This window comes from Brienomyrus brachyistius, chromosome 22 (genome assembly GCF_023856365.1).
Source record: "Brienomyrus brachyistius isolate T26 chromosome 22, BBRACH_0.4, whole genome shotgun sequence".
Taxonomy (NCBI): Eukaryota; Metazoa; Chordata; class Actinopteri; order Osteoglossiformes; family Mormyridae; genus Brienomyrus; species Brienomyrus brachyistius.
The window spans coordinates 624,413-637,690 of NC_064554.1; the positions used below are offsets into that span (position 1 = coordinate 624,413).

General features: G+C 40.3%; 1 protein-coding gene and 1 long non-coding RNA gene across 3 annotated transcripts in view; both read left to right on the forward strand.

Annotated features, from left to right (window-relative positions):
* The window catches only part of LOC125718408 (capping protein inhibiting regulator of actin dynamics-like), a 160,339-nt gene that overhangs the window by 129,206 nt on the left and 17,855 nt on the right, over positions 1-13,278 (forward strand). The window lies entirely within an intron of this gene.
* On the forward strand, positions 1,857-5,526 carry LOC125717374 (uncharacterized). Of its 2 annotated transcripts, none has more exons than XR_007384516.1 (8): positions 1,857-2,277; positions 2,546-2,631; positions 2,930-3,037; positions 4,578-4,638; positions 4,736-4,786; positions 4,996-5,060; positions 5,146-5,251; positions 5,344-5,526. It is a non-coding gene; the product is annotated as an uncharacterized LOC125717374 (long non-coding RNA). The 2 variants fall into 2 exon arrangements; XR_007384517.1 differs by having other exon boundaries at positions 1,857-2,202.

A 13,278-nucleotide genomic window follows, 5' to 3' on the forward strand; every position in this document is an offset into this window, starting at 1 on the left:
TACCTTGTGCCTCTAATAAATACCCGCGGCTTCCTGTCTGTTACAAAGTTTTCGATCCAAGCTGCTACAGTTCCTAAAATCCGTGCAGCTTTGAGCTTAAGCAAGAGCCATTTGTGGGGGACAACATCAAAGACCTCCTGGAAAGCTAAGTAGATGACATCATAGGCCTTTTTGTGATCAATTTCTCTTGTAGCTTCCTCAAAGAACTCCAACAGATTAGTCAAACAGAACCTTCCTCACCTGAATCCATGTTGGTTATCCCTCAGAATGTTACTTACCATTTTCACTTGGATTATAGCTTCCATTATTCTTTCTAGTTAAACTGATTGGCCTATAGTTTGCTGGATTATTTCGATCCCCTTTTTTGAATATGGGTGTTATATTAGCATGCTTCAAATCAGAAGGTACCACACCAGCAGATAAGGATTTCTGGAATAATAAAGTTAAAGGTCGGCTAATAATATTCCTCATCTCCTTTAAAACTGTAGGCAAGATGCCATCTATTTATTTTGAGCTTAGCTAGGCTTAGTACCACATCAGCCTCAGTTATACATATATTGATCATAGACGACATTTGTTGGGGAATGAGGGGTTCAGATATGACCTTTCCATCAGTGAAAATCCCCTGCAACTCTCACAAGAAAGTCTGAAAAAAGGGAAATGTCTCTTCTGTCTTTACAACCCACACTGGTTTCCAATTTTTGTGCATAGCTCAGCAAGAGTACTGCTGTATCCTGAAACAAGAGTTGTATACCATGCAGAAGATGGAGGAGAGAAGGGAGAGGGTCTTGGCAAAGGTTATTTGGGTGTTTTAGTACGAGAGGGGGATATAGGGCTGTCGGAGGAACAAACAGGTACGCTTTGGTCTCTTCAGGAATATTAAAAGTATGAAATATAAAGCGAGACAAAATCATGAAATATTATAAGCAATAGTAAGTAGTCCCTTTAATGATTACAAAATTATGGAATATCAGACAAAATTACGAAATATCATAAGCATTGCTAAGTAGTCCTGTCATGAAGAGTGAAGACGACTGTTGGTGTCGGGAGTGGTGGGCGGCGAGTGCCACCTTGCGGACCGCGTAGGAACTGTAGTTTTGAGTTTTAGCACCCTGCTTGTTCAGTCCAAGAGCCGTACGTTTGTATTTGGTTAACGTTTGCTCCCTTAACTGTAATCCTTTATTATGTTTATGATTTAAGTTCTGCATTTTAAGTATGTTTAAATACCTTATTTATGAAGGATGGCATAACATTGCGTTCTTAGTGCAGTTAGCCCATGCTAAGTCGGCTGCAGAGCTATTGTGCTAACTCGTTTAAATATTGTTAAATACAAAAGGCTGTTAATTTATCATTCCGGAACGAGATAATTGCTGTTATTTGGCGGCGTGTGATGTTTACCGGCAATTCAATTTGGTTGTTGCAGAACCACACGTATATTCCCACGAAAGCAAGTTGCTCTTGTTAATAAAGGCTGGTGGAACGACGGACTGATGCATTCTGACCGATGCACACTCAAGGCTCATAACGCCATAAGCAAGCAACATTAATAGGCGGCACCTCCTTCTTCACAAGTCCCTCTAATGATTAAAATGCATCAGCAGCTGCAAAGCTATTCACAATCGGACGTGCCATCATCACCCACCTTCACACACGGACTGGGGAGCCCCTTTCAGTCCTGGCAGGAGCCCAACACTGAGTCCTGATAAGTGCCAGGCGATGCACGCTCCGGTTAGTACTGAGTTCTCCCCCTTCCTTTAGGCCACTTAAAAAAAAATTGGTTCTTGTCCCCTCCCGACCCGCCGAAATGCCTCCGACCCGAATTTTTAATTTTTTTTTTATTTCGTAAAAATCGCATGGAAAACGCCCAAGAATGACGAAATTTGAATTTCCCGTGCATTCCACATCGACGATTGTCGATTCGGAACCACTCGGGAACCCTCGGCGCAGATGCCGTTTTCCAGCCATTTTTTTTACACTTACTTTGAGTGGGGAAATTCTCGGATGTTTTCAAGAGGGTCCAGCTGCAGAAGACTGTAGAGTGGAACTCCACAGGAAATATGTCAGCTCCACAGGAAACACGTGATCTTTAAGAACGTAAAGTGGGGCTAATCTTTACGCCGTAAAATGGAGCTCCACAGGAAACACGCGATCTACACTGTGTTTGTACCAAGAGAGAGTCTGGACTAAGTCTTCGAACCTGAAGTAAGTTAAGCAAAACACGCGATCTACACTGTGTTTATACCAAGAGAGAGTCTGGACTAAGTCTTCGAACCTGAAGTAAGTTAAGCGACGCGACAAACATATAAAAAAAATATCGTGTGCACACAATATTTGAGTCTAACGTTATGTTGCTTGACGAGCTGTTTTAGCACTTGTCATATAGAGCTGGCTTTCCATGAAAACGTTTAATGTTTACTTAAAAAAAATGTATTTTTGCTCGTTTTGCTGCAAAGTCTTATTAACCATCTGACAGTTACGTGTATTTAGTTAGAAGCCGTAGGCGCAGTAATCCTTACACTTTGTATTGTGTTTTCTGATATTACAGTTGCCATTACATTAAAAGGAACATTGTTTTATAAACCAAATTGTAAACATGGATCCCCGTTTAAAAGCGGCTTTGCTTTAGAAAAGGTATGTTGCATCCGATTTCATGCGCAGTGAGTTTGTTGATTTTTACTACATATTTTCGATAATCTTTATAGCAAATTCTTTTAATAATTTCACCAGCATGACAAGTAGATAGTAATAAGCATTGTTTTTAATAAACATCGTTTGTTGATCTCTGTGGTTTTTCTCAGGTTTTCAGTTTATTTTAGAGGCTTTTAATATTTTACTTAGACCTTTTTCATATGCATGCTATCAGTATGGAATAAATTGCTTAAATATAATTTCATTCAGTTGATTTATACTAGTATATTTTTGCTTACAGACAAAATTATACGGCGGTACACACTACCATGCCGGGATCCATCAGTCGGACATTGTCACCCGGACTTGGCTTCCTCCCTACAACCATGAGCCACTTCAATCCCTTCCTGTAAGTACAAATTTTCCTGGGTGATTATTATTTAGAACTAGTGTAAGAGTACTTCATGTAAAATATTGATCTCCATTTCAGAATGATGCAGAGAGGAAGGACATTATTGTGTTGCCACTATGGACTCCTGGGCATTTTTAGCTTTGTGTATGTAGGAGCACATCAATACCATACAATACACTTAACCGAATAAAAGCCCAAAAGTCTGAGGATGTTAGGATTTTAAGATTTTATTGTAATTGTGTCAGTTACATCTTGGTACAGCTTTAATTTACGCATTTTAAGCCATGGGCAACTACTGTGAATCATTGACTGACTGTTATTGCAATGGCATTGCTTAACACCTTGAGTAACTGTCTCTTAGGTGATGAAGCCAGGTATAAAAGAAATGTTCTTTCTCGACTCATGATGTGCTAAGAAAAGGACATGATTTGGTGGCCACCAATATGTGTCACTCTTGAGGTCAATTTTCTGTTTATGTTAGTGTGCAGGAACCTGTTCAGTGTTCCAGGTTAAGTACATTTTAGATCACGTTCTGATCTATTTTGTGTTCAGCATGTCTTCAGTTTATTCAGTGAATTCACATGCTTACTTGACAGACCTGTACTGTGGAGTACAGCCTTTTGATTAAAAGGTGATACATCAGATGTTAAATCAGATATTTAAATAATAGTATTAAAATACCTAGAAGATGAGTTCTGACAGTAGAATTGGTTTATCCGATATAGTTACCAAATTATGTCATTAAATTGTCGTTATAATTGGGCAGTGCAGTTCAGTCTGAATAAATGTGTCAGCTAAATGCTGTAAATGTTAAAATATGATGAAACAGAAATTACAGAACTTCTGTAGAGGTTGATCAAGACTAAGCATATGAATGTACTTTCGGGTCAGTCCATGCCAAATCAACCAGGGGCTCCATGGGCATCATTCCTGGTTTTGATGAAAACTTGGTATTTAAAATTTGATCCTTATAGAGAACACTGAAAATTCCCCAAGTTTTATTGAAAAATTCTGATGCAGTCCAAAGTTATGGCCCTTTAAAATTTGGGTGCCACGCCCCTTTTTTGCACTCGCAAATCACGCATGTAATTTGTAAGGGTTTTCAGGAGACCATATGTTCGCTTCTAAGCATGCTAGAGAGCTGGTATACTTTTCCCTGCTCTTTCAGAATCTGGCATTAAAATTAAGCTCACGGGAAGCACTTCAAAGCTATGGACTTGCAAAAATCAGTTTTTGGTCCACTTTGGACTGCATCTGAATTTTTCAATAAAACTTGGGGAATTCTCAGTGTTCTCTATAAGGATCAAAATACCAAGTTTTCATCAAAATCAGGAATGATGCGCATGGAACTTTTATGGACATTGGTTGATTTGGCACGGACTGACCCTTTCACATTTTGCTAATTGTGTACAGGCTGTGTTTTTAAGCCTGTTTATAAAGAGCATGCTGCTGCAGCATTAACAGTTAACAGTTGTTAACAATTAATACTTTATTTGTACTAGCAGTAATTTCTGTATGTTATATCTTAAAATAACAGGAAGCTTGCAGAGAATATCAGTCCAGGGGAGTGGTCTGAAATAAATGGCTTTGAGTTGGAGGTATGTGATCATGCGTGTGATTATATAGAGATTTTCTAATACAGGTATATTGATGAAATGTGATTAAAGAGTGTTTTATCCCATTGTGATAATAAAGGGGTTTCCAAGCCAAGACTTTGAGGTTGACTGTGGCATCTACATGTTGATGGTAAGATTCGTCATTCAGATATTTTTGGACTGTCAAGATGCTTTTGAGAATAAGTCATGAACATTGACATTTATTTTTTAATTGACAGTGCTTTATATGTGGTGCTGGATGCTCCCTTTTATTACACCATAGTAAGTAGCTCTTTTTAGAGAGCAAAAAAGTATGTGTGCAAAGAAGTCACTAAATGACACTAAATTGATTTTTAATAGTTAGACATGCCGAAATTGCGGAAATGGTGGTGCCTGCTGCTAATGGAAAACTTCGATCTCCGAAGGTCAGTGTGTGTGTGTATCTGTTAAGTTTGACTGAAAAATGAAATTAAAGACACATTATTAATATCAGTATTTCTCCATTATAAGTTATAAGGTATTTGCACACTGGACAAAGGAATCAGAGGCTGTGCTGAGAGGTGAACATGCACCTGTATTCAGACTAAGAAAGCGCAAATCTGTGGAACTTAGCCTGGTCAGTGCACACTGTAAACCTTACTTTTAGCAGTAAATTTTTTTACTTCTGAAAAAGTGTTATTATAATGTTTCTTCCTATGCTTCTGACAGAAACCAGCAGAAGGGATGTGCTGGATGGAGACAACATAGAATCCAAGGAGCCATTCCTCTTTGGTTTTCAGGTCCAAGAGGACATAGAATTATTTTTACAGGCCTGTGTTGACCAGCGGGGCCTTCGGGTTAATGCTGTCTGTTATAAGAATGATTAAATTACTGGCACATGAGTGTGTTGATTATTATTTTTTATTTCATCCTGTTTGTTGTCTTCTAAATAAATTTAACAGTTTATTAAATATAATTATTACATGTCGATCATCATTTATACAACTAGTGTATGTATGTGTGTGTGTGTGTGTGTGTGTGTGTGTGTGTATATATATATATATATATATATATATATATATATATATATATATATATTATTTTCTATATATGTGTGTATGTTTATAACACTTAAGATATCTTATGACTTTATATGTATATATACGCCCGGCTTGTCCGATCCTCGTGTGTGCCACGCCCCCTGATTATGCTTCCCTGATCTTGCCCAGCTGTGTCCGATTATATTCGCCCAGTCCTGTCTATTTCAGTCCATGTCTTGCCTTAGTTCATTGTCCGTCATTGATGTTACTGATGTTTGTTGATGTCAGTGCCTGCGTTTTGCCCCCTTTGGTCCTGCCCGTCAATAAATCCCCGTTTTTCCCCGTATTCCGCCTGCCTGCTTCCTGCCCACTCGCCTGCCCGTGCGATCACCCGCTTCACCTACGATTGCAACCACCGATCTTGACATACATATACACATATATAAACTTTTCTATAATGAACAAAAACATGTGTTTATTCGCCAGAATTTTACAACTGACGTTCTACTGTAACAGAGTGGAGATTGCGTGTTTCCTGTGGAGCTCCACTTTACGTCGTAAAGATTAGCCCCACTTTGCGTTATTAAAGATCACGTGTTTCCTGTGGAGCTGACATATTTCCTGTGGAGCTCCACTCTACAGTCGTCTGCAGCTGGACCCTTCTCGATGTTTTAGGTCTTTTTCTCCATGTCATGGCCTTTGTGGTGGCCAGTATCGCCCAGGAAGGGAGAGGGGTGCTCCTGAAGGACTGGTATGGTGTGAAGATCGTTGTAGTGTGTATATATTCAGACTTTCTCAAAGACTTTTGAAGGAATAGTTCATGGACAGTGTGTTTGAATAGAACAGGGTTTCGTGATGTGATTTGGGCCAGTGCAGTTAAATTCCTATAGTCTTGAAAATACTAGCTTCAATCTAGTTTTCTCAAAATTGTGTAATCCTAGTCTTGGAATGGTTTCATGAACCTAAATTTGTCTCTACCTGAGATGGGCTGGTGCAAAGATTTAAATCTGGGGAAGTGATGTGGTACATGTTCTTAAGTACTTGTTTGTAGAGTTGCATTTCCTTGTTCAACCATTCAGGCTCCTGTATTTTGTAAATTCCTCGTGTTTTAACATGTTTTAATACACTTTCTTTCTAGATATATATTTTAAAATCTTGGTTGTTCATTTAAATGGAAATGACTAACAGAATATTGGTTTCAAATAGTATAATTTTTATATTCACGAATGAAACATCAGCATAAAGTATCCAAATCCATAGTTGGGAAGGCATTTATGAGATACACATGGATCAAGGAATTTACATTCTTGTATTTTCTTACATTTAATATATTTGAAACGCAACAAACTGGAAGAACTGAGGAGGCGTACTAAGTAGGTCTGCTCTCTTCGGTATGTATTTTCAAATATGTATTTTCTTACATATTTGAAAGTCCAAACAGTCAATCAAAATTTGTAAAAAAAAAAAAAATCCCTCCCCCCCTATGATGCCCGGCTCGTCCGCTCCTCCTGTGTGCCACGCCCCCTAATTACCCACGTGTTCTTTCCCGATCGTACCCAGCCGTGTCTGATTATTTTCAATCAGTCCTGTGTATTTCAGTCCGTGTCATACCTGAGTCCATTGTCTGTCATTAGTGTTGTTACCCAGTGTTCGTGGTGTGCCATGTTTCCTGCTCTTGTTCCGATTAATAAATCCCCGTTTGTTCTACTCTCGCCTGTGAGTCGCTTGCTTAGCCGCTCGCACAGCCTGTGCGTTGCCCTGTCTCACACTACGCGTGACACCCCCTACCCACCCCCTCCAAAAAAAGGGACGAGAACCAATTTTTTTTTTTTTTAAGTGGCCTTATACTAAATTGGTGAAAGCGACTGTGTGCGTGTGGGCAGGGAATGGGCTGGCCAAGCTCACCCCTCCCCTCAGGCAATGCACTCTCAGTTCTCCAATTCTCACCTAAGTGGAGTGAAATGGCCTGCAGCTGCAGGGCATACCAAATAACACTTTCTCTTTTAATTTCTAGAAAAACAAGGCAAATGTCCTTGGGTGACGCTCTTTCTTCTTCTTAAAACCAAGATAACTGGCCCAGGATGAGATAAGCGTTCCGCCAAACCAAGTATTGGTAAAAATAAATTAATATATAAAAAGTTATATACAGTAAGTGGTCAGTGAAAAAGATGTTTGTGCAGTTCCACCTTGGCACAATAATATTATGGGTGAATCATGGACGACGTACTTGAATCTCGGGATGATTAGTCCATACACCATCAGAATCAATCATTACCTCAATCTCCTTATATGTATGTCTGCTAGGTGGAGTTTAACAATCACAACTTCCTAGAATATTACAGTATCAGGAGGACAGCGAACGACTCGTATTAATCCTATGCTACGTGGGCGACGTAATCATCCGCGAGTTCGTCCCGATACATTCGGTGCCTTGGCCATGGTTCACCAATATATGTTTTGTGCAAGACGTTTACGGTATAACCTGCGGGCATAGATACATAAGCAGGTGTCCCATGTGGATAATAATGTGACAACAATTCAAATTTTTATTGCAGGATGTATGATCACGGCCAGGAAGCGTCGGGCCTTTGGGGACCAGCCTTCAAATATGCTCCACCAGGCATTCTGAGCCGTGGATTGAATAGTTTTTCCCAAAGCTACCAATATCCCTCCGACCACAAAGGTATGCACAGCCAATTAAGTAGTGTTATGCTCGAGGTCTTCAGCCATTGGCATTAATTGCAGAGATTCATTTAACAGTTAAGCATGATCCCACAATGATATTCCTATAACGGAATGTAGTGGGCGCCACTGCGCTGCCGTCAGCATATCTTCTGAAGTGTGATTTATTAACACTAGAAGCGCAGTGCTGGTTTGACCTACTTACAGTATAGCGCGGCTAGGCGGTCAAAAGACCGCTAAGTCTTCATAGAGGGACACTGTTACTGACACATAATGACCGCTAGATGGTGCTTTTTGCACAAAGCAAATGATTTGGTTATAAGATCAGGTATGTTGATAGTTTCTGATTGAGTCGACTGAGAAAATCTTCTGAAAAAGACTAGTTTCATAGTATTTGTTTTTAATCTTTATCTTATCTTGTGAAGGTTTGTCACAACCTAGCTTTCTTTTGTATTCAGATTCACCCACTTCAGAGAACTTTGAGGAAATTGCATGAATAAATTTATATAGGCATTATACTGAACATATTGAATGATACATTAAAGAAGCTCATTAAAATCTATAATATATGAAGGCTTTGCGCTCTATTTAACGGTATGAGAAAATTACATGTCGCAGCACTAAACATTTTAAACACCTTTAAAGGAATTACTATATGATTATTCCAGAGACAGCGGTTCATTCGTTGGTTCGTTCTGACAACGTTAAAACATCCACATTAAACATTTAAATATTAAAAACACGGAAAGCAAGAAAGTGGTGTGTGTGGCCGCTCGATAAGAACATGATCAAAGAATTAAGCGTGTTGTGATTTATTGTGTTATTTGTGAGACTTTATTTACGTTTTAAATGGACTGATTTCTGACAAATTTTCAAGCATGTGCAACAAGCAATGACAGATATTGACGTTAGTTTCACACATTCAAAAATATTCAGTAACTGCGTTGCTTGTGACATTTGCGTTTGGTTTATACTTTCATAAGGTTTTCGAATTTTTAACCAATATGTTTTGTTTTGCCATTTCCAAATATATGTGTTATTCTAACATCCGGAATACGGCACGTATGGTAGATGTTCATGGACGTGGATGGTACTCACACAAAGGATGTGAGGACCGACTTCAAATAGCATATCTCGGGGGGGCCAATAGTACTATTGGCACACGTTTCCCTTCGTATCAAAACATGGGTTAGTATGACGTGTTCGTAGTGAGCATATATATCCTCTATCAGTTTTATCACAATCTCGTATATCATACCTTTTGTTAGTATAGGTATCTAGCTATTCTCCCTTTACCTGTAGAGTCCATTAATCACGGCGGGGGTTGCGGAAAATAAGGAGGACGCTATAGCGGATCAGTCCAATATTTATTTTCTCCGTCAACTCCGGGAGAGAGAGCAACAGGACAGAGAGAAAAAAAATCCAAAATCGAGGTAGTGAAAACAGACTGGTGGTCAGGCGATCGGCATCGGCAGTGAGAGGGCTAGGCTATAAGCGAAGGTCGGAAGAGGCAGAACAGAGGTGGAGACAGGTCAGGGAATAAACGCTAGAACTTAGCACGGAGGGCTGAAGACCGGCAGGTGTGCCAGACACGAATAAAAAGGCTCGCCGATTACCCCGACGGGCATCAGCTGGTAGAGGAGGGCAAACGGTAAGCGGTCCTGCCGGTTCTCGGGACCGGTGTAGAAGCGCTACGGCCGCTGCTCAACTCCCTCCTAGGGAAACCGGCGGGGGTGTGGCAGGGGAGTCCCGCGTGACATCATAGGGGCTTCCCCTGGGTGATCCACGACACCATTATGCCCCTCCAGCTATTATGGGCAACCTGTGGAATCTACATTGAGCTTGGTGTGTAGTTACATTATACATTCCCCAGTGCATAAAGTATCATTACATTGAGGTATTTCAAGCTTTAGATGTAACCACATAGTAGAACTAATACTCCACAGTTGCTTCCATGCACTATGATTAGATGTCAATAACATTCGTTGAACATTATTTCGTTGTATTTTGGCATTTAACATAGCCATAGTACATGCAGTCCAATTCATCCATCGAGTTCGGTCACAGCCACTTGAGGGGGCACTCCGGCAGATGCAAGGATGTTCTTCCTCCTATAACACCCCCTGCAGAAGTACATCTCACTTCCATTAGTAGGGGCCAGTTCAGCATGGTTGGTTTGCTGGACAGGTGAAGTTGTCTTGCTGTCGATCTTGTATGCTGCTTCTCCATCCAATCCTAAAAGTGGAAGTGTGCTCCAGCTCGGTCATTGGGACTGCATCATAGCCGAAGGCTGTCAGCAGCATTGGCCACGCCGTCCACCAGGGCCATTGCGCCATCCTTCACGCATAAAGTAGAACTGACATCCACATTACTGTAGTTTTCTCATAAATAACATTTATTAGCTGGGATACGTCACCAACTTTTGGCGCCTGGCTTCATAACGGCCACAGTGTTATCTTGTCCCACTGTTTCTATAAGGAAACATTCCAATTATTCCTCTTTCTGGATCTATTTTTCTAAATGAATTGTGAAAGGAAAATATGTAAAGGAGGCCAAACTAACACTGCAATCTGGAGTAATGTATTTTATTCTTTTTATAATAATGGATGAAGTTTAGCTTCCTTACACTCTCTCTGTACCTCTGTTTCTAATGCGGGTTTACGTGAAGAGTTGTACTGTATTTAATCTAACTACAGCTAGATCAGTACCAGAGATATAAACACTGGATGTCGCGTTGAATACAGCCGTCTATGGGAGCGAATGCGTCAACAGAGCCGCCATCTTGGGACGGGGTAGAGCTCCTTTTAAATGAATGAACGTCTATCAGGGACAAGCTGGCATTCAGAAATAAAGAACCATAAATGGGCAAATTTGAGAAGCGATTTTTATTGTCTTGGTTCATTATAAATGTCAGACATGTATTTACGACCGAGCCACGAGTAAATCGACAGAGAAGCGGTTTTTTTTAACACAGCCTACTTTTATGTTCAAAATGTAATGCACATATAGGTATTTTTTCATTCTTCCATTCGAAATAAACATACAGTACTCTCCTACTACATGCAGAACAATGCAAATACAAAACACAACAAAAAAGGCCAGCAATGTTAGCTGAAAGACCCTGGTAATCTCCATGATAAGCCCCATTGCGTTACCACTCATGCATTTACATTTATGCAGGCCGGCCCGTGGCATTGGCAATATAGGCAAATGCTAAGGGCGCCATTCATCCAGGGGGTGCCACAAACGGAGGAAGAAAAAAGTGTAACATTCCACTATTCTTAAAGCTAGTTGGTATTAATGCGTCTTAATATGAAAAGAACAAGCCCACATGAATTTACCTGCTTAGGCAAGCCTATTAAGTAGTAATGATAATAATGATGATGATGATGATGATGATGATGATGATGATGACGATGATGATGATACGTAACTTTCCTATGAGCCGCCCCCCCCTTGTAACCTCCCTCAATAACGAACACAAGTTGATCTCTGATCACGGGCATTTATTCACATATCTATCCGGTCGAGCATGCTGTGAGAACTAGATAAAATAAAGCACATACATCAAAAAATGAATCAGTAAAAACACAGGCATTTTCCTAAAAATAACCAAACACAAACCTAAATAGGCTACAGCTCGCTCACGCCATTAACTTATGACTGCAGCTCATACAATAACTCCAATATCCATGAATATTGACATTATAACTTAAAACACTTTCTCAGCCGCATAACAAATGCTGCACTTATAACTGAGCAAAACGAAAATGTTACCAGCAAAACTGACCAGACCTAAACCCAAACGCAACATTAGTTCCGCTATAGTTTCCCTACGCCTGGGGGGGGGGGATGAACATCCATTTACCTCCTTTTTGGAAAAATAACTATAGACAGGGCAGGTCTATACACACAGGCATCTTGTATATATTTGTCAAGAACAATAGCCAATGAACTGCAATATATACTGGTGTCAGTACAGAAGCTGTGTCTTTCCTGTGGGGTGGGGGTGGGAAGACAGAGGCTCTGTGTCTAGTATTTAGTATCCTTATAACAATACTATTTTACACAGTTTCTTCCTCAAACTGCTGGTCTGTAGTTGGAGAGTATGTACTTTTGCCACATGGTCTTCTCTCAACTTGTGAAAGCAAGACAAGTGAAATTAAATTGAAGTGATGGTTGCCAATGCCATCTTGAGTTTCAGCAATGTGATCACAAAGATTAAATATATCCTGAAAACCTACATCTGCTTTCACAACCCTGTTCAACAGAGACTGGATGTTGGAGGCCTGTCTGATGCACTGCTCAGCTGAGCCAATCGCCTTTACTGTACCATGGCTTGGTATCAGCAGGCCTCCATTGTTACTCAAGGTCAGCAGATGATAGTTCTGACCGAGACGTGAAGGCACGGCTGTACTAACCAAGCTACTGCAGCACATCACACTTCAGCTTCTTCTTCACGACCTGCCTAACAACAAAACCTGTGATATACACCAGAGCATTCTCAGTTAGGGCTCCAAAGCTGGCTGGCAAGTAGCTATGGTCTAACACAACACCAGTGACTTACTCAAAAGGAGAGGACCCTCTTGTGTCCCTGTCCTTTGGCATGGCTTTGAACAGCAGAAATGCCCATGTTGCCTACATCAAAAGCTTTCTTGCATATCTTGCAGTATGCCCGTTGTACGTTATCTGTCACATGCCCTATCCAGTCCCTGAACTCAGGATTTATCGTCCATTCCACCTTAAACGTACACCTCCTTCACATGATTCTGCTCTCCCTCACTTCTGTAATTAGAAACACATTCTCTAAATTAACCATTGTAGGCTACTATTTTCCTGCAACACTGCCTATTAGTGTCAAAGATATTAAATACAGTAATGCACAAAAATGTAGGCTAAACAGAAATACTGATCAAATACAGATTTTCTGTAGGCTAACTGT